General features: G+C 40.9%; 1 protein-coding gene across 1 annotated transcript in view; it reads right to left on the bottom strand.

The window, feature by feature from the left end:
* ANTXR2 (ANTXR cell adhesion molecule 2) overlaps positions 1-20165 on the bottom strand; it is a 123574-nt gene that overhangs the window by 4598 nt on the left and 98811 nt on the right. The window lies entirely within an intron of this gene.

Genomic DNA, 20165 nt, shown 5'->3' with positions numbered 1-20165 from the left:
GGCAGCTTAGGTTTCTACCTCTGCCCTTACTGGGATCCTACCAGATAGCACAAGTGTAAATGCTCCTATGAACCCATTAGCTCTGCCAGCAGTAAACTCTGCACAGAGGCCCGGTACTGGTCAGTGGTCCAGGCTGCTCCCTTTGCTGTGTCCTGTCCACCCCAGGGCAAGCGGAGATGCAGCAGGTCTGTTGCGCTGTGCCCTGCTCTACTGTTCAGGCCTTCTCAGATGTGCCCTGAACGTTCGGAGTGACCGTCACCTTCTAACGGCTGACGGCGAGTTGCTGGTGATTTTTCAACAGTAGCAGGGGGAACTCAGGAGGAAAGGGAACAAAACCCTGTTTCAAAATGAATCTGGAAATTGTGAAACCTAAAAAAATTTAAAAGTGATTTCTTATTGAGTTACAGGGGATAGATTTTACTGGAATTAAGAAAAATATACTCTGTTTTTTTCTAAACACATGTTCTCTGGCAGCTTCTAGAAATAGTTAAAAGGTTGCTGGAAGAACCTCTTGTGATTTTTCTTCTACCTTAAGGCTTCATAACATTTTCTCTTTTGGTAGTTTATATCAAACAGTTTCAACTGGAACGTATCCTCAAATTGCTTTCGAGTAACGAAATATAATGAAACAAATGAAATAAAGTTATGTATATTACATATACTTATATGTATACACCCATATGTACATATATGTTATATATGTACGTGAACTATCATAAACGTTGCATCAATTTTTGTGTTTCACAGACATGCCTGGAAAGAAAGGCTGTCAAGCAAAGCAGCCATACAGGCGCACTAGGCCCTCCCTCTCCTTTGCCATAGGGTGCAGAAGGAAGTTGTAGGTGCTAACTGCAGAGGAGTTTTAGTCAGTCCTTCAGCTCGAGTGACAACAGCCCAGCCTGAGCAGAAGGCTTCTTGGAGACTGAGCTCTGAGTTAAATCCATAAGTATCAGGTTAGCAAGTGTATTTGATATACTTGATATTCAGAGAGTTCTAACTTTTCTTAATTTCTGTACTGGCAACTTTCCTTTGACTAGCTTTTCTTACTTAAAAAAACTGGATGATAAGAGATTTCAAGTGAAAACAAAGCCTCCCGTATAATAAGCCATCTTTTGTGAACAATATGATATTCACGAAGACAGCGCTGAAATCAGGATGTTGGAAAACACACTGAAAGTGCTAATTAATCAGAAGGTCAGGAACGCTGTACTGTCATTTACATAACAGCAAATACTGCACGCCAGCGTAGTAGAGAGCAGCTTTTGCATTTCGGTAATGGAATGTGACAAGGTGTGTGGTTTCGCAGTACCTACACATGAAACACGGTAACAGGAAGCATTAAAGCCAATGTAAAGGGCTTTGAACTCTCGTCACTCTCTTGCAGTTAAATCGTCTAACTTGCACAATTGCTATATGTACTTTTATTATTATTATTATTTGTTAGTAAAAATAAGATGCATATATTTATCAGCAAGCCTCTCTCCTGCTCTCAATTTGCTCCAGTTTGATTCACGTATATAATTCTTTCCCTAAATGCTGGCTTAGAGCGTTTTTCCCTCCAGAAAGAGCAGTTGCGGAGGAATAGTACCAGTAGAGATGTCAGGGATGGGACAGACTCTTAAATGTAAAATGAGTAATTACCACTATGGTTTCCTACTCATCTCCCGTGCTCTCCACCCCCTGTCTCTTCATTCAAGGAGTCATGGGGGGGAAAAAGAGAAAAAGAAGAAATTGTTTGGTCAGTCAGACTCCTGCTCATTTAACCAATCCAAGGGGCAGATTTCCAAGCCTGGTGCATACAGTACAAATCCTGCCTGCTACTGGCCTGGAGAATCCCCTCACTTGAAGCCACTGGTGCCACTTTGCTCTACGAGACACGGTGGGACATGGCAAGCATAGGAAGGTGTTTAGTTCTGTGGTGACATTCAACTGAGGGAAGAAAGGGCTTGGGCTAAGTGAAGGCCTCTAAGCAATTATTTTCTTACAACGCGGTCTGCTCCAGTTTCAGTTCTCTTTCAGCCTCTTGGTATTCCAGGGCCAAGCAGGTTACAGTAGCTTCCACGAAGCAGCACTGTGAATTTGGAGGGAATACTTCTCTCTTTCATGCTAGAGGTCAGCTAAATATTCTAATGGTGCCCAAAAATTGATTCAGTATCTATAAAACACCATTAACTGGTGGATCTCAAAGCCCCTAAGAAATACCAACTACCATAATTCCCTGTGCTGTCAATATTGGGTAATAATAGATAATGACGTGTATACAAACGAAGTAGTATAAGTTAGAAGATGTTAAACCGTCCATATTATAGATGGGCAAACTGAAGTAGACAGAAGAAGAAAACTAATTTTCAATTCTGTTAAACATTAATTGCTCTGTATCAAGCCAATATGGATTGCAATACACATCAACTGAAAATCAGATTGTATGTGTTGTAACCAACCTCACTGTCCTAGAGCAAGCTGGTTGTGGGCAAATCATTCGCAAGTGTGTAAGTTGCTTCCCTAAACTAACTCAAAACTTCCTATGTAGTGAAATTTATTTCATCATTAAGATCAGCTCTCAGAAACAGAATATTACATTTTTATTCTGATTAATCGAAACTTTACTAAAAGCACTATTTACTTTACTAGAAGCACTGTTTACTAAAAAATAGACTCATCAGTCTATTTTTGGCCTGCAGAATTAAAAGATGCTTGTGCTGTGAAACTGATAAAACTGATGAATTACCATCCTACCAACATTACCGTGATCAGCCCGTTTGGGAACTTAATGTTACACTCATGTCCTCATACCCAATTAAACAATCAATACAACCAATTTGAATTCAGATGTATCATGCCTTGTAAATCACTGGATCATAAACCTTAACACTACCAACATGTAGTCAGTATAAAATTGAACTAAAAAGGTGTTTTAGGGCTAGAGTAATTAAAACATGAGTTACGCAAGCGTTCCGTGATCTTCCTGTGGGATATGGGAGTTGTCTCAATGCACCAGATTCAGCAGGAAAAAAAAGCCCGTAATTCTGAAGTGCTAAAAGATGTACTGCAGGTACTACAGGAGAAGAATATGACAATCATTAAAAAAAAAGAAGAAAAGAGAGACAGAGAAAGAGAGATCAACCTAAGGCTACAGTTTTTACCCAAGAAGGAGTATTTTTTATGTTTTGCTGAAGCCACTTGTTACATTGTTGAATATCTTACTGAAGTTCTTTTTAACTTAGGGGGCAATCAAGATAAACTTGCTTGCTTGCAGGACACACAGTTTCAAAGGAAGTGGACACTCATAGTAGATTGCAGAATAGGGCCTCACATGGCAACGCAAAAAAAAAAGCCAGAGAGATGCCTACTGAAACAGTCGTGTTTCCTCCTCCAGTGGGACCTTCTGTGAAAGTAGCTCTGCTGGAACAATACGCTTAGCGTTTTGGAGGTGGAAAACCTTTTGGACTGCGCTGTGCTGTAAGCTTGGAACTCATCTGTTGATGTTGGCTAGACAGGTCTGAAAAGTACTTTAATTTGTATGTGTGCATGTGTGAACAAACATGCACTGCTTTCCAAAGATCTGTAACGTAACACTGGGCACTTCAGAGGCACCAGTCATTGGTGGAGGAAACTTCACTGACCTCTCTGGAGTCTTGCCCACTCCGCACACTGCCAAAGCGGGCCTTCTATGTTAGAAGTGTTGTACAAATATTAACAGTGTATTTCGTGAGTGATCCAGAGCATAAAATAGTTCTTGTTTCTCTCCATTTTCAAAAATGAACTAGAGACAATCTGTACTTTCGGTTTCAAGCTGAGAAGATGTACAGCCATAAAACTTTATGCCCTGGTCAACCATTTAAGACAGTTCATTGGGATTTTTTTCCCCCTAGAGTACCACAGACAGAAGGCACAATGCTCAGCAAAAAGAGTGTTTCAAAATGTACAGGGGTGAGAATAAAAGGCAACATTTTTCTGGAGGCCACTAATAAATCTTGCTAGATCTTTGCAAACTGAAACAGATGAAAGCTAACAAAGGTCTGTAACAGATTTAAAATGAATACAAGATCACAACTGGTCATCAAAGAAATTGTATGTGTTATATTTGTTTAGGCTGACATGACCTTAGCAGTCTCGTAGTGAGGTTGCAGGCTAGCAAAGCTCATTCCCCCCCTTCATCCCCACCAAACTGTTCATAGTGTTAGCTGGGAAGGCGCTGCAAGGGTAGGGATGGGCTGGAGGGGAACTGGATGGAAACTTTGTAGCTGCCCGATTGGCTGGGGAGAGTTTTATTGCCTTAAGTCATGTCAGAGAATAATTTTCTCTATTATTAAGTAACAGCAGGAGTGCTTTCTGAGAAGCATCTTTTTTAGGATATGACATATATGCAAAGGATAGACACATACACAGGTATGGATGTCTGGACTGGGAGAGCCCCTCTGTTTCCTCCCCTTGCCTTGGATTTAATCCCTTCTGCTCCTTGCTCTCTTCAGCTGTGCGTTAACTCCCAGATGGAAGAGCACTGCCCATCAGCAGCCAGGCTGGACAAAGGCAGAGGATTCAGGAAGAACAGTAGATGGAGATCTCAGAGGGCCAGTCAAATGTCACGCCCAAGCAGGAAATAAGTTGGTCTAAATGTTAATTCACATCTGGATGCACATAGCCAATCTAGACCATGTGTCCTGCCTCTGTATGTGATTAAAAGAAGCATCAGAGAGGCAGAAGTACTCCTTCTTTAAAAAAAAAGAAAAAGAAAAAAAAGAAAAGAAAAAAACTCTTTTGTTTGTATCTCAAATGTGTATTGCATTTGCCAAAGCATTCACAACAGTCCTCACAGTACTAACTCCAAAGCTGAAATTCAGCAGTAGAATTGTTACTCTTTTTCCTGCATGAAAGGCTTTTTGTAGCCACATGAGACATACTAATCACTACCTTCCTCACTGAAGGCTTCACTGCATGGAAATGACAGACAAGCTTTCCCAAAATTGAGTAACTATTTAACTGCAAATAGCAAATGTTTTAAGTTTACTGGATTGGTCTGCCTTGTTATACTATGTAATTGCTTAAAAGGATGCACAGACTAAGACTGCAGCAATTAAAGGAAGTCAGGATCACATCACTATATAAAACCTTGAACCCAGCATCAACTTTTGAATGTTGTAACAAAGGTTCCAGTGAGATCTTACATCCTTTGAGGCTGTGGATCCTTCATCACAACCATCCTCCAAATGCCATTGAGCTGACAAGCTTATACTGTGTAAGAACTATAAGCTGTTTAACACAGACAGTTGAAGGGAGAGAATATCCTCTACTCAAAAAAGGACTTTAAATCGTTCTTACCATTTAAATAGCGGGCTGCTGCTGGGCAGTCATAGGTCTTAAGATGTAGTTCTTTACGCACCACCCTCAACCCACTATCTCTGGCTACTGTTTTCTTTGGTATGTTTGTCTTCACTTGCAGTATTCCTCAGTAATTCAGAAAGGGCAGATGAAGCTGTCTGTAAAATCAAGGAAGCTGGAGATGGAATGGTTATGCATCCATCCACCCAGCCTGTGCTGGACTATCTGTTCTCAAGTACTTTGTCACACAAGCAGGCGCTGTCCTTGCATGTGACCTGTTTCTTTAACATGCTGAGTAACTGTATAGGAAAGCATTTCCTGCACACTGCTGAATTGCTTAGCATCCAACTTATGGTAAGAATAACTGCATTTTCCAGAGCTGCATTTACAGCTGTGGCTGTCCAGAATGGTTGTTTCATTACTATTAGCTACTGTAATATATAATTTCATAAAAGATTGACTCATTTGGGTCTTGGAGGATCAAGATCTTCCACTGTTTGTTACTCACATATCAGCAGAAGCTGAAAATTCTCTGCTTCTACCTGCAGCTGCAGAATCCCCATAAAGGGAACGTACCCTGTGGGGATTTGTGCATTAATATGGCACACAGGAGCTCTGTGCCCTCCAGTCCAGTCAATCAGTGCCCATGTAGCCATGAGGAAAGAGAAGATTTTGGAATGTCACTCCTAAACAAGTATTTAGCAGTGTCATTTATGTTGGACTTGTCTTCACAACATTATCAGAGCATCTTTCATCTCTGTGCTGGCTTCATCCCTGTTAGCCCAGATTTGTCATCCTCCTGAAAGCTGTCTTCTTGCTACAGCTCTCCCCTACAGTCTGCTGAGACCACTGATGTGGTTCTGATGATCAGATGGGAATCTGGTTCACCTGATTTTATTTCTTGCTACTTTTATTTCTTGTTAACTTTCTTTCCCTGTGGCCCATCCAGCAGTTTGCCTCTCCATAAGGGGTCAAAATTGAGACTGTCAGGCTCTTCCCAGCAGCCTTTCCAGTCCAGGACTGGATTGTGTAAGCCTTTTCTTTTTTGCTGTAATACAACAGAACAGGCAATTTCCTGCTTTCCAAACCTCTTCAGAATCATTAACTCCCAATACAGAGCTTACCAGGCATAATAAACTCCTACACGTGCTCATGACCTGCAGACTAATATGCAATGATGACAACAAAAGGACCTTTTAAAGGGGCAAAAATGGCAGGGATTCAAATTAGGTGCTGAGAGGACAGCACTGGCAACACCTTCCTCAAAGTCTTCTAGCAAGAGCTAAGTGGCAGTAGGTATTTCCTTACTGGAAAAATCCCACTACAGAGCTTACAGGCATCACAGAGAGATAACAAGCAACAGCACACGCTGACATACCTGTGTCAGCCTAAGGAGCCAAGCCCTGCTGTGTTACAGCTCTTAGGAACTGAGATCACTGATCTTCTCTCGCTGTAGCCAGCACAAGCAACATTAACTAGAGCTGGTGTCACCTTGCCCCCATCTCCTGGGCATTAAAATTCTACTGGCATTAACATTCCTGTGCTTCTTTACTAGCTCCCCCGCTCAGGATGTATTTCACTGCTATAACCGTTATAATATTACGCTCACCTCATAAATATCCATTGACAAGCTGGAGCATACAACTGAAGTTAAGTTTATATATATGTATCTTTTTTAAAATAAAGCTAGCTGATTTACATGTTTACTTTGGAGAGGGGTTGCTAACCACCCATGTCCTGTGCAGCGCTAAGCAGCATTCAAAGGTTTAAACTGACACCTCTCCCTCTCCCTCTCTCCGTCCCTCTCCCTGTTTGTCCCTGACAAAGGGGCCTTGCCCCAGAGATCAGGGAAACTCAAAACATGTAAGAATTTGCTTTACACTTTTGCTGACAGAAACCTTTGCTCTGTTGTCAAGCTCTTAGTGCTAAAACTTCATCTTTGCAGATGTGTGTTGCTACAAACGTGTTTATTTTATATAAAGCAAAACCATTTCAGGTTGTTAAAGAGTTTCCTCCTCTTGCACATGTTGTATTATTACCCACAGAAGACAACCCACAACCTGTTTCAGTGGCTGCATACTCGCCAACTGCCATCTTAATGCACTGCCATAAGGCAGTTACACAAGTTGCAAGAAGAAAGTCCCACTCAGTGTCCCTGAACCATGCTATGGTGGTAGATATTTAGTACCTGGGAAAAGATGACTTGCAGCGCTGCACACTGCTGGAAGCATCATTTTTAACAGAATAAATCAGCAATGAATCTCTTCTAGGAATGATGGTGAACTGGCATTATTACTACAGAACACATTACTGATGCAGACATCAGGATCATTTCTAGGGCTGCTTGTGAACCAAGGAGGTTTTGTCCCCAAAATTATTTAATTGATGGCTTAAAGGTCTGACCAAGATAAGGTAAGCTCTGAACCCTGAGAGCAACACTGGGTGGACTCAAAATCCATCTAAAAGAACAGCCATATAACAAATAGAAACAAAATACAGATGAATGGTGCTATATATTTTTCCCTAAAAAGGATTTTTTTTTCACTCTAGAAATTTTTTCCAGTTGCTTGAGATAACTGGAAGGGCATATAACTTTATTATTATCTTCATATTTATGTAATCTAGCCTCCTTAGCATGTGTGTGTGAATCTCATAATCTTTCCAAGCAATCTAGCAGTCCTGTTGGTGAACTTTCAAAAGTCACATATATGAATCTAAAGAAACATAGTTTCAGGATGAAAACTGGTAGCATCTGACTGCTATGATGATACTTTGCCTGCACAATTACAGCTGCCTCAATAGGCTGAGTCTGACTTCATACCCACTTTTCATCCTGTGGTCCTGCTTCAGGTGAGGGGGAGCGAGGGGAAGGAAGAGTAGAGTGCAGAAAAGAAGTACAGGACCAATTTCTTTTAAAAGATTGTTCCCATCTTTCTGCACTGAGAGTACAGAACAACATATAAAATTGCCAGTAATAGGTTCAAAGTAGATATTTTAAAGATGCTGCCTAAATATATAAAATGCGTAATGGATGACCAAGAGTCTGTAGCTGCTGTGTCAGAAAAATATTTCTTGCAGGAAAATATGCAGCTCAGTTGTAGCCATCTACCTCAAGCTGTTACGTTAATATAAATGTTATGTAGTAAACATTAATTTGGGGAGAGAAGCCCTATGGGTATCTTAAATCTATTTACATCTTATATCTGACATGGTTCTGATTCAGCAGTGCACTACTATTCGGCAAAGTTGCTAAGTTCTGGGTTTGGGGGCATTTTTTTTAAGTACATGTGACTTAGGTACGTGTTTTGGTAAATGTCGTGTTGAAATGCGTTGCTAAACTAGAGCGAACATTCACCGGTACAAAGCAGGTGCGTGCACTATAAAATGCTGCTGTTCTAATCTGGCAGGGCTTGGTATCCACTTTGTACACACTTTGCTCAGAGGTAAATGAAAATACTTGGAATCAGGGGTATTATCTGTAGTACTTTTAGTACACTGGCGGCTTTGGGAAAATGCTATTATGAACAGCTTTTCACCCCACTAATAACGCTTATTTTGTAACTGGACATATGGACATTTCAGCACAGTTGCTACAGCAAATAAATTCTTCAAAGTACATGTTTCCCAGTGGTGTAACCTTGTGAAAAACAGGCCTGAAAAGATTTTGTAGCTCAATATGCTGCATGGCACTGAAAGGAGTGCTTCTGCCAAGACTCCCGCTACTTGAGACCAAAGATCCAGGGGAAGACTTTCAAAACTATTTTTCCACCCTTGAAATTCCAATGAAAGCTTCCACAGAAGAATCTGAAAATCTCAGCCCACATCCAACTACTGCTAGTTAAGTCATACAGGAACAGCACATGCACTGTGTGGCTACATGCCTGGATCTTCACTTTCCTGTGGTCTGTGGGGCTGTTCAGGAGGGTAATGCGCACCAGTAACAGCGAGCGAGTGAAAGAGCTAGGGTTATTCTTATGATCTGTACTGTGCTTGTGTCTCTGAGTGCTAATCACTCTGTAATTTTTAACAGGGAGACAGTTCCTGCCCTGACCAGTTTTCAGAGAAGGACAAGAAGGAGAGCAGATTGTAGAGGTATGCAGGCAGCCAGGGAAAGAAAGGAAAGAAAGAGGTGCTCACTACAGTGTCAGCATTTGCTTTCCTGCCTAGACAGGGTTTGGTAATGAAGAAGGGAGGGATTTATCTTCTTTCACCATGTTCTCTGTGACTGCTTTATTCAGCAGTTCTCCAAATAATCTACTGCCTTGAAAAAGAGTGGTTATGACAAGCTGCTTCTCCTGCGAGTTGGCCTTCCAGGTCTGGGAGAAGAGAGGACGATGAGCTGCTGAGCTGGTTGTGTGGGCCTTAGGGGAGAATAAAACTGTATGCATTTGTAGCATCTGCTTCAAAAGGAGGTTGTGGCAAATATTTTATTCAGCAGAGCTGGAGGTCTCCTGTCTCTAGAGGGCAGGAGTTTGTTGTTTTCCTCAAACAAGGCAAGCATTGCTTATGCAAAAGGAAAGGATGCAGAAATGGCCTGGAGAGTCCCTGTTTCTCTATCACAGATTCTTTGGAGCGAGGGTTCCAGCTCTCTCTATCTGCCCCGCAGCGGTAAGCCTCCCTCACTTGGAGCACAGTTGCCTCCATGAAAATACACCAAGGCCTGGGAAGGTTTGACCCTTCTTTTCTGAAGGACACATTATTGCATTCCCATTGCAAGTGCCTGCCAATGGAGGGCTCTTCTCCTTCAGATTTAATTATGCCTTGGAAAGCAGACCAAGTTTATTCTCACTGCCAGAGGGAAAGTGATCTCTATTCTGGCGGCCATCCGAACACACACCTAACATGGTGCTGACGTTCATCCACAGGGTTGCAATGAGCAGAACATTTCCCCTCCTGTGATTCCTGGACTAATAGGCTGAGTTGTCACAGGGAAAGTTCCCTCTCCTTGAGAGAGAAAGCTGAGGGGTAGGCTTCTAGGATTCATTTCTAGGTGGAACTTCCAGGGTTCTTCCTTGTATTTCTGTGGTACGCTCATATCACTGGGGGGGTTGCTGAAGGAGAGGTGTTTTCTCCAAGAAGTGTCTTTTATCTTTGAATTCCTCTAAAATTTTCTGGGATGAATCCCTGTCAGGAGTAAGTATTACTAGGGACCCCATGTATATTCTTGGAGGACTTAAGCCAAACTTAAGTAGGCCTGATCTTTAGTGCCAAATGGTTTCCTCATGTTAGCATCCTAAATGATTCCTCGAATCCTCTGCATCTTCTTTTTTTTTTGGGGGGGGGGGGAGGGGCACAGTGGGGGAGAGAGATTGCTACTGCGTGCAGAAAATTCTGAGCCCTGTAAAATCAGAAAAGGAACACAATTTGAAGCCCAGTGAAACCAGCAGACATCAAAATCTGGAGTTTGTGGGAGGGGGGGTTTAAATCTAAGCTTAAAGGCCAAAGAAACAGCAGAAATTTGAAGTTCAAAGGGGTAGCATCTCTAAAGCAAAAGTCAAGAATCTCCATTATTCTTCCTTCCTCCCCTGTGTGCAACTTCTCAAACAGGGAAGCATGCAGTTTATCTTTCTCTGAAATCTAGAGATAATAACGGATATACCATGACTGTCACAAGAACCACTGTCTGTAAACTCCTTTCCTCCAGTACCACGTCTTCAACTCAGGAAAGTTTCCTTCAAGCCTCTCCTAAAATCTCCTTTCTCTAGAAATACTTCCCAGTCTCCTCTTCTTGATTTACTTCTCTACCCCATCTTTTCTAAAGGGACCTCTTCATCTTCAAATGGCTTGTATACATAAGAACCAGATGCTCTAAAATCATCATGTATGTAAGTCATCCAAGGGTCATGTTCTGAGCTCATAGCACAGCAATAACATGGAATTCATCCACCAGCTAAAAGTCTAGCCCATTTGATTTTACAGCCTCTGACTGGCACATGCTAATTATTTGTAAAGAGAGAAGGCACTCCAGTTTTACAGCACGATGAACATGCTATGTAAATCATTTTTAATAAATATTATCCAATTATTGTGGGGGAAAAATTCTCCTTAAGAAGTTCCATAGAAAAATGTGCATCTATATGAAGATGTACACAGGGTTTAAATGAATTCTCTTTGGAGGAAGGCTAGAAATCCCCCAGTAGGGCAGTAGGGTGTGGCTCTACCAGTTCTGACTGTGTAGATTGAGATCACTGTAGCTGGGAAGACAGGGCCTCCGCAGGAATCTCACTCTGCCACACAAATGCCTGCACTGATACTGTGTGAAACAGCCCTCTAGATGCCACTGTGATCCAGCTGTCACTTCACAAACCAAAGCCTTTACAGGGATATCTGATAGCTGGATCCTTTGCAGTGATAATGAATGCACCATTAATGATATTGAGGACTGGGTCCAGTAAAGACTCTGAATGCCAAACTGTTTCCCCACCCCTGAACCCATGTCAGCTTCCCTGGTACAATGAACATGTCAATGAGTCAACCCTCCTTCCTGCAGACAAAACCCCACAGCACATCATTAGGCTTTTGTTTTAATTCAAATGGATTAGTAATCATAAACTTCACAGATATTTGGACATCCTTCCGCCTCCCTCCCATCTTCTCTGTTCAGAGCAATGTTGGAAGTGGCAGCTCTAGAATCCTCTACCTTGGACCAAAGCCTAAACCCTTCCTGAAAGACAAACTCTCACAGGAAGCCATAATTAAAATGACCACAGAATGTGTTTTTTTCCCTGTGACCTGTTCCACATCTGATTTAGACCTTCTGGATTATGAGAGAAGATTCTACAAAGCTGTTTGATTTATGTTCATACACATCTCTGTTAGTCTGCCTTGTTCTTGATTTACAAAGATATATGTTAATTGTATTTCAGGCATATTTAACTATGCTAATTTAGTGTTATTGTTGTTAGTATTACTTCTGGTTGAAACCCTCTTTGACCATGGTTTCAGGAAGAGCTGCATAACTCTCCTTTTCTTGCTCTTGCAAATTCCGCACAATAAGCCAGGGCAGGACATGGTCCATTAGATGCTCTTTGCCAAATACCTGGCTTTGTTTTTTTTTTATTATTATTTTTCTTTGAAGCCACTGAAGAATTAATATTGAATTTATGCTCTTGGGTTGGGCTTTCTCTGCAAATAGACAGCTAGGAAGAGGGGGATTCTTCTTTCATGGCCAATAAAATCAATAGGGCATGGCATACAGAGCAGCATTTGTGAATCTAGAGTACTGCGCCATCAAACTGAGCTCTTCGTCCTCTCTGTAGGCTATAAAACCCAACCTGTGGCACAAGGCAGTAGAGAATGGATTTGTCAGTTGATAGCTAAGGTCCCTTTTTGGAAAGATTGGAGAGAAGGGTTACAGTGCTTAAGTAGCTGTTACTGAATTTAGATGAAATTAGATGAATTTAGATTAATTTAGATGAAAATGAACAACCTGAGTTCAGCTCATACAAAAAGTTATTCAGGCAGAGAAGACAGGATGGGCAGTACATATGCAGTGGGTTTGTGCAGCACTCCTTGCCCAAGAGGTCTGTAATTTAGGAATACTTTTGTCATGGGTTATCTTGATGGCTAGCAGTATTCCGTATTTCCATCTGGCAAGGTATTCACTACCAATTCACTTAGATGTAGTAGTGTCGTCGTTATCAGCTCTTGTTCATTTTTAGGCACTGCTTTTGGTCTCATGTCTCTTACTGAAAATCAGGAATAGTTCCTTTAAAGTCAGTAGTATAAAGCTCATGGAATAAGATCAGAAGCTGGTCCTCAGACTGTATTATGACAGTGTGGTGTCTGTCACAGTCTCCCTTTCAGGACTGCTGAGCAGTTGGCCCATCACAAGTTGTGCTGGCAGCCTCCAGGATGCGTGCACTGCAAAGAGATATTGCTCAAGTTCTTCCGTAGTTGCACTCTTTTCCTTCCTTCTTGTGGACTGGGGTAGCTACATGGGGTAAGGTGCTTATTCTTGAAATATTTTTTCCTCATTGGAAATGACTGCCACAAATCTGGTTAGCGGAGATGCTAACGTTCTCCAAAAGTTAGGAAAAGTGTCCCGTGGGGACATTCAGACTGTGTTTATCCTCTTCCCTGTACGTTTTTCCTAAGTGCACATTACCAGTTGCTACTGGAAAAAAGGATTTGGTATGGGTCTTTTTACGTTCTGAGTCCTGAGAAAGGATAGGGTGTATTTGGTCTACAGAGCAATCCACATGGGATTTCCTTCTGTCAGTGCTTTGCCACTGTCTAGACCTCATGATTTGAGCACCTCTGTGCTGCCTATCTTTCTTCTTAGGGGAATGAGCAGGTGGTGCCATTTTTTGTATTGTTTTTTAATATCCACCTTTCCCTTTTCCCTTCTTTTACTTTGATCAGTATAATTTGTATAATGAGTTTGGGTTTTGGTGAGTTTTTATTACACATATGCCCAGAGATCTTGGTATTAATTGCATTTTATAAATTAATAAATAAATATGCTCATTTGTTGTAGAATTTCTATTGTTGATTTGGGAACAGTAAGCTCTTGCAAATCTCAGCTTTCACCTTGCCAATCACTGTATTCCTGTAAGTGCACTGCAGTTATTTGGAACCTTTTCTGGGTTGGTGTTGGCATCCTTTTGCTAGATTACATTTATGCATTAGTACCATCTGTGCCTGCTGTACCTTCTGTGAGTTAGCCCTGGCCAAATGACTGGCATTTATCTGGAAGTGCACTCGGAAAAAAAAGGAAAAAAAAAGAGAAAGAAAAAGAAGGGGGGGAGGAAGGGAGACCGTAAGGATGGTACCTGCAGCTTTATGCTTGCTGCTGGCACTAATGGGACTCCGGGAAGAAGGCACACTTGTGAGCACAAACACCTGCACTGATGTCCCTCACTTCAACTGCTGATGGAATCTGTTGTGTCCTTTCTGAGCCTTTCTAAATAGAAGCTATTTCATTTTATCATGGTATTCAAACAAACTCTCCCCTACCCTCATCTTCTAAGGGAAAGCTACTCTGGCAAGCCTTTAAAGAAAGAAACTACTGGAATTTGAGTGATCGTTATGGACTGGAGATACTCTTTTTGCATTGTGTCTTGTTTCAGTTTGGTTGGAGAGAGCATGGACTTGGTGATGCCTTTAATTGATCAGCTAGTATTGAGCGATATTTACAATACTGACTGTATATAGGAATGCAGATGTCACCATGCTGGATTTATCTTTTTGTTTTCTATTCTGAATTATCTGCTGGTCAAAAAATTACGTGGGAAATAGCCTGTTATTGTTTCATTCCTATAAATAAGGGGCGAAGCAAGTACTTTCTTTTGTTAGTAGTTTTTAAATGGTTGTCTTCTACTATGTCATTATAAACAAAAATTGTTCCCTCTTCAAAGTCAAAGGGTGATGATAAACAGCAGCATGCTAATCTTCCTCCAGGATTCCCGAGAAACTGGAGCATTTTGCACAATCCAAAGTTTTATTATTGCCCATCTTACAGCAGCATGTAATATGCGACCACCATGTCATACCAGTCAGGCAGGTACCAGAGCCAGCCTCAGCCTTCAGCCTCATCCTGCCCTGACTTCCTCCTCCCCTGTGTCTGTCTAGACTGAGGCAGTTTCAAGTGAAAAGCCTTTGAACTGTAAATCTCTGTGTATCTGTGAGACAGGGAGAGTCTTAACACTAGTGCAGTAAAGGGAATCCCTGGCAAAGCCAGTGAAAGTATGATGGTCCAAGTCTGTCCTTAACTGTCTCCCAACACAGTCTGACTGACAGATATCCTTCAGAGCTTCCCTCTGATATTTAGATTCTTTTTTTCCAAGTACAGCTACATCTGCATCATGAGACAAATTGCTCCTAGCTCTACAGCTCCCTAGTCCAGATAAATACAGTCTGTTCATCTAAAAGATTGTCAACTAAAGGCAAAGATTTCTTTATTTTACTATATTTGTGGTTTCAAACCAGTTTAGTTGAACCCAAGAAGAACTTTGTGCATACTCTTAATTGATTTCACTTCATATCAATTTATTCTAAGTAGGTAGGTACAAAGTACTAAGAGCAGATATAAATACAAATGGGAGTATTCTGAAATCAAAGTCTACTAAGAATTTAAAAAAGAATTGTGTGGCTTAAAGATGGTTTTAATTAAATGGGTGCAATGTCTGTGTGTCAGCAAAGAGTGTCCCTTTTCCAGCCTAACCTATGTATTAACAGAAAGAGTGAGCAAGCAAGCTCCTGGCAGATGGGCTAAGAAGCCATCTCTGAACTGAACACTATTCCTACCAACCCTAATCAATTCAGTGTTCTTCTCCAGAGCAGGACACGTCTTTGTGGTTGTCCAGACAGTGCCAAAAATGATGAGACTATCTCTCCTCCTTGTAATGCAACCATTCCCTGAAATTAGGATGACATTGCAATAGATGTTCCTCTCAGAAAGAAGAGATGTTGCAATATGGGCAGCTTTACTTACATGTCCTTTGAGGCACAATCCATTCATTGTGCTTTTTAGTGACATCTGATACTGTAAAGTAGAACTTGTAATCTATATAGCGTGTCTCCAATGCCAGTTCTTGGTGTTTAGGTGTTTTGTGTTCATGGGGAAAGTGGAATACTGTAGGAACAGAAATCACATCCTTTGACCAGAGATACTCCTTGGTAAAGGTGATTCATAGTTTAACAGCGTAATCATAATTTGCACGGACTGTCTTTTTGTCATGGTATTTATATAGCATGTAGCACAGTGACTCTTGGTCTGTAACAGGGGGCTCTTAATGCACCAATTCAACCAAGGTAAGCCAAACCATTCAGCTTCAGCAGTGAAGATGGCAGATTTTGTGGGCTGCAGCACATGAGGGGGGCACGTGGCTGGCCTCAGATCTCTCACTCCCTCATGGCTAGGTGCCCCTTCCCACCTGGGCCAGCCTGAAACAGAGGAGAGTAAAGCTCCACCTTGTGCTTTTGGATCCCTTCCCTGGAGCCTGAATGGCCTGGGTGGCACAGTGAGCTGATAACAGGGAAGGTATAAAAACAACAGTAGCTCTTTTTGATCTGTTACATAGGCGAATACTTGTTCGCATTCTTTTCTTTACACTTTGCATGGTGGTCAGGACTCAATTCAGATTTACATGACAAAAAGTAAAAGAAGAACTAGAGCTGGTTTTATAAATATTTATATATAATAAATATATATTTTTCTTTTTGTTCTGGGTGACCACTTTCGCACTGTGGTATCTTTTCTACTGAGAATACTATGTTTGGAATTCAAGATTTGCTTTTTCTTTCTTTCCATATGTTCTGTGTTAAACATATGCTATACTTTATATTTAAAAACTAGCAGCAGACTGAAAAAAATAGCCCACACCACAAAAATATGTTTGCTTCATTATCAAAAGCTTCTGGTTTTTTTTTGTTTTAACACATGGGGAGGAGAAGAAAGGAAAAAAAAAACCCACCCTTGAGGACAATTTCAGAATGTGAAACTTAACTTTTAAGAGCTGTGGAGACAGTGAACATCTGGTTCTTCATTTGCAGCATATAAAGGCTTGTCAGGCTTGTTAGAGCTAGGTATCACCAAATAGAGTCGGTGATCCAGTTGTCAGCTCTGAAATGAAGGAAGGAACCCTGTCCATTTATCTTAGGAATCCAGCCATTTAACATTTGGATAATACTTGAACTGGCCTCTACTGAAAAACTGCAGTTATATGAATTTAAAATGACCGGTCTCTGACATACCTGTAGATTCCTACCTTCTGACCTGAATGCCCTTTTCTCTTACATCTCTGTGATTACCCAGCGTTCTCCTTTGATCTTCTGCTTCTGTATATGGAGGTACCTATTTCTTTATCCATTCCAGCCAGTGAACTAAATTCAGAGCAAAACTGGGCACAGCTGCATGTTAGGTCTGATTCTGGCACAGCCACTTAGGGGTGATCCATCTTGCAGTACTAAAATGTGGAAAAAAATGCTACCGAACAGCATTATTGTACATAAACTCAGTCCAGCGTTCCTGGTTTGTTGAGCGGGGCGAGGAGGACAGCAGCAGCAGCCAGATGCCACATCTGGGTACAGCCATGCCCGTGCTCTGAGCAAGCTACCTCTAGACCTGGAGTTGTGCAGCTTCATTAGCACAGCAGAGGAACAGGTTCACCTTGGGGCTGGCTTCTGCTAGCTGGGAGACAGCTACGCTCTAGTGCATTCATACAACACTGGGACTAGAGCCAGAAAGCTTCTCATCAGAACCACTGAGCCACTGGCTACATCAGACCATGAAGAAGTGCTCCTCGAATGTACACAGCCCTTCCACACGGCCAAATCCTCTCCTTTCCACAAATGACCTTTGTATCTTTGAGCTCTGCAGAGTTTAGCTGCAGCACCTCCAAGGTCAGCCCTTTCAGGCACTCATGAACAGATCTGGGGTGTGCAGATGTAGGTGCGCGACGAGAACGGCAGACCTCTGCGCTGCTGCGGGTGTGCAGATTAGCAGGTCTCAGGGCAGCTTTGTGCTCTGAGCTAACGCGTTTCTCCCGGCATGAAAAGACACTTAGAAGTGTCAACAACAGAAGGAGAAAAAAGTTTTAAGAAATGTAAAAGAAATGATGATCGTCCTGGTATTCTATTTCAAGATAGCTGGCTAAGGAATTGAAAAATTTTAATTAGTTAAAAGGAAATTAAAAGTCACTATAAAATTTCCTTATTGGTGATAGGGAAATGGTACAGTACCTTAAAATTGAGGTAAGAGTGAAAAAAACTAAGATAAATTTAATTGGTGAATTTAGCAAAGAAATGTGGTTTGTGGTTTGTTATATAAAAAACAAGTTATGTGGCTGTTGCTATGGTGACAACTTGTTTATTGCACAGCAGAGTAAACTGAAAATTTGCTGCCTGAGAGGGCTTCAAAGTCCAGACTTTTCCCCCCATTGTTTTAGGTATTTTTCATGAACGTTTAATTTGCTCCTGTTTGGGAGGGGAGGAGGAAATGCCCATTCATCCACTAGCTAGGTATGAATATTTTAAACTTTATGATATTACTGGTAATTTAGAACTTGTCTTCAGAAATTACCTGGTAAATGACCACAGCAACATTTAGAAGTAAAAAGCAATGAGGTGTGCACAATTATCTTCTAAAGCTGGAGACACACACATACTTAAGCATGAATTTAATTATAATATGGCTACACTGGTGCCTTTTTTAAATCCTATCACTGTTGGGGATGAAAGCTATTTCTAGTTGAAGCCATAATAAGACAAAAGCTCATAATGTTAAATTATGAACTTATAAATAAAAATATTCTTACAAAAATAAAATATAGGTTTAATTATTGTAATTACTAGCATAATTCAGATTACAGTTTCAAACAAATGTAGTTAAATGAGTAAAGATTGCTGCATGAACAGTCTTAAATATGGCTTATATTTATTTAGCTGCAGCTAGTAAAGGACTGATTTAAGCTAAATGATTTTTAAACATTTAAAATGATGCAAGCATGTCCATATAGGGTCTTGCACCAGTTTAAAAGATTTAATCAAGACAGTCTATCTCTTGTGCAGGTAAGACCTTACCAAAATAAATACTCCTATTAAGCCCCACTTTGCTTTTCTAAAAAATTCTTGCTTCCAATTACGCATTTGCAAACCATTTGAGGTTTCAGAGTTTGAGAATTACATACAGAATATAAGCTAAAAAATCAAGCCCAGTGTCAATATACCATTACTACTTATGCCCAGATTAAGAAAACACTTACACTACACAAAACGCTTGAATGTTAGTCTTCACTGGATGAGAACTATTATACAGCCTCCTCTACAGTTGAATACTAACAAATAAGCAGAGGTCAAGGCTCTGTTGTAATGGACAAATTAACAACCCAAGCTTTTTGATGCCACAGTCTGTAAAGATGTAAACTCAGAGAATGATATGAACAAAATACTTCAGCTGAACTGAATGGAAGCTGCCATCAGCGAGGTATTTTTTTTCTTGACTAAACAGGGCTACATTAAGGCACCCTTTAGCTTAGGAAGATTAGCTTCCCCGTGTACAAAGTATTGTCACTGTTACATAATGCTTCATTAAAAGACGTAATACATAAAGACTTGGGTGAAAACTTGTTAGGAAATACACTACATCTATAAAATCTATCAAAACAATTTAAAAAAAAAACAAGCAAAAACTGACATGCCAAGTTGGTATGTGGTCAATCTCTGTATTGGACCAAATTTGATTTCAAAGTGAAGTCTTTTTAAAATAAACAGTCTTCCTGCAGTGCTTGCAACCTATCTATTATAGCATTATAAATTAATGGAAAAGATGCCAAAAGGCCCCTTAAGTAGAAAATGTCAACACACAAATGTTAAGCAAGAGATTTACAGAAGAACTGTAAGTCTCCAAGTCCCAATGGAATGCTTCACATCCCATAAGCTCCTTTGAAAATCTCAGTCCTGTCATATTGCACTAAAATAATCAGATTTGCTAGTAGGAAGTACATTCTCCTTCAGACTAGGCTAAATTTATGGGGATGGACACTTCTCTTTCATGCACACCTGTGTGACAGAGCATCTCCACAAAGCTTGGTGCACATTCTCTGATCTAAAATCAAGTTAGAATCGGGCCAGAATCACTCCCACCCCTCTTATTTCAGTTCTCTTTCATGCAAAAGTACAGCAGAGGTCTCAGATCAGCACATAATGTTACGTACCATATGTGCTGCAATACCTATGCACAAGAGGATGAGTTAAGGACAGAGTGTCAGCCTTAATTGGAGTAAGCTGTCAGACCAGAGATGGGCTTGCATGTTTGAAAGTCTGCCACTTGGACATTAAAACAATCACATGCCAGAACTCCTGCTTTCCCAAAGGGCAGTACAGATTAAATTCAAATGATGAGG

This window comes from Apteryx mantelli, chromosome 5 (assembly GCF_036417845.1).
Source record: "Apteryx mantelli isolate bAptMan1 chromosome 5, bAptMan1.hap1, whole genome shotgun sequence".
NCBI classification, from domain to species: domain Eukaryota; kingdom Metazoa; phylum Chordata; class Aves; order Apterygiformes; family Apterygidae; genus Apteryx; species Apteryx mantelli.
Note: the sequence above shows the minus strand (reverse complement) of the source record. Positions and strands in the feature narration are given on the sequence as shown.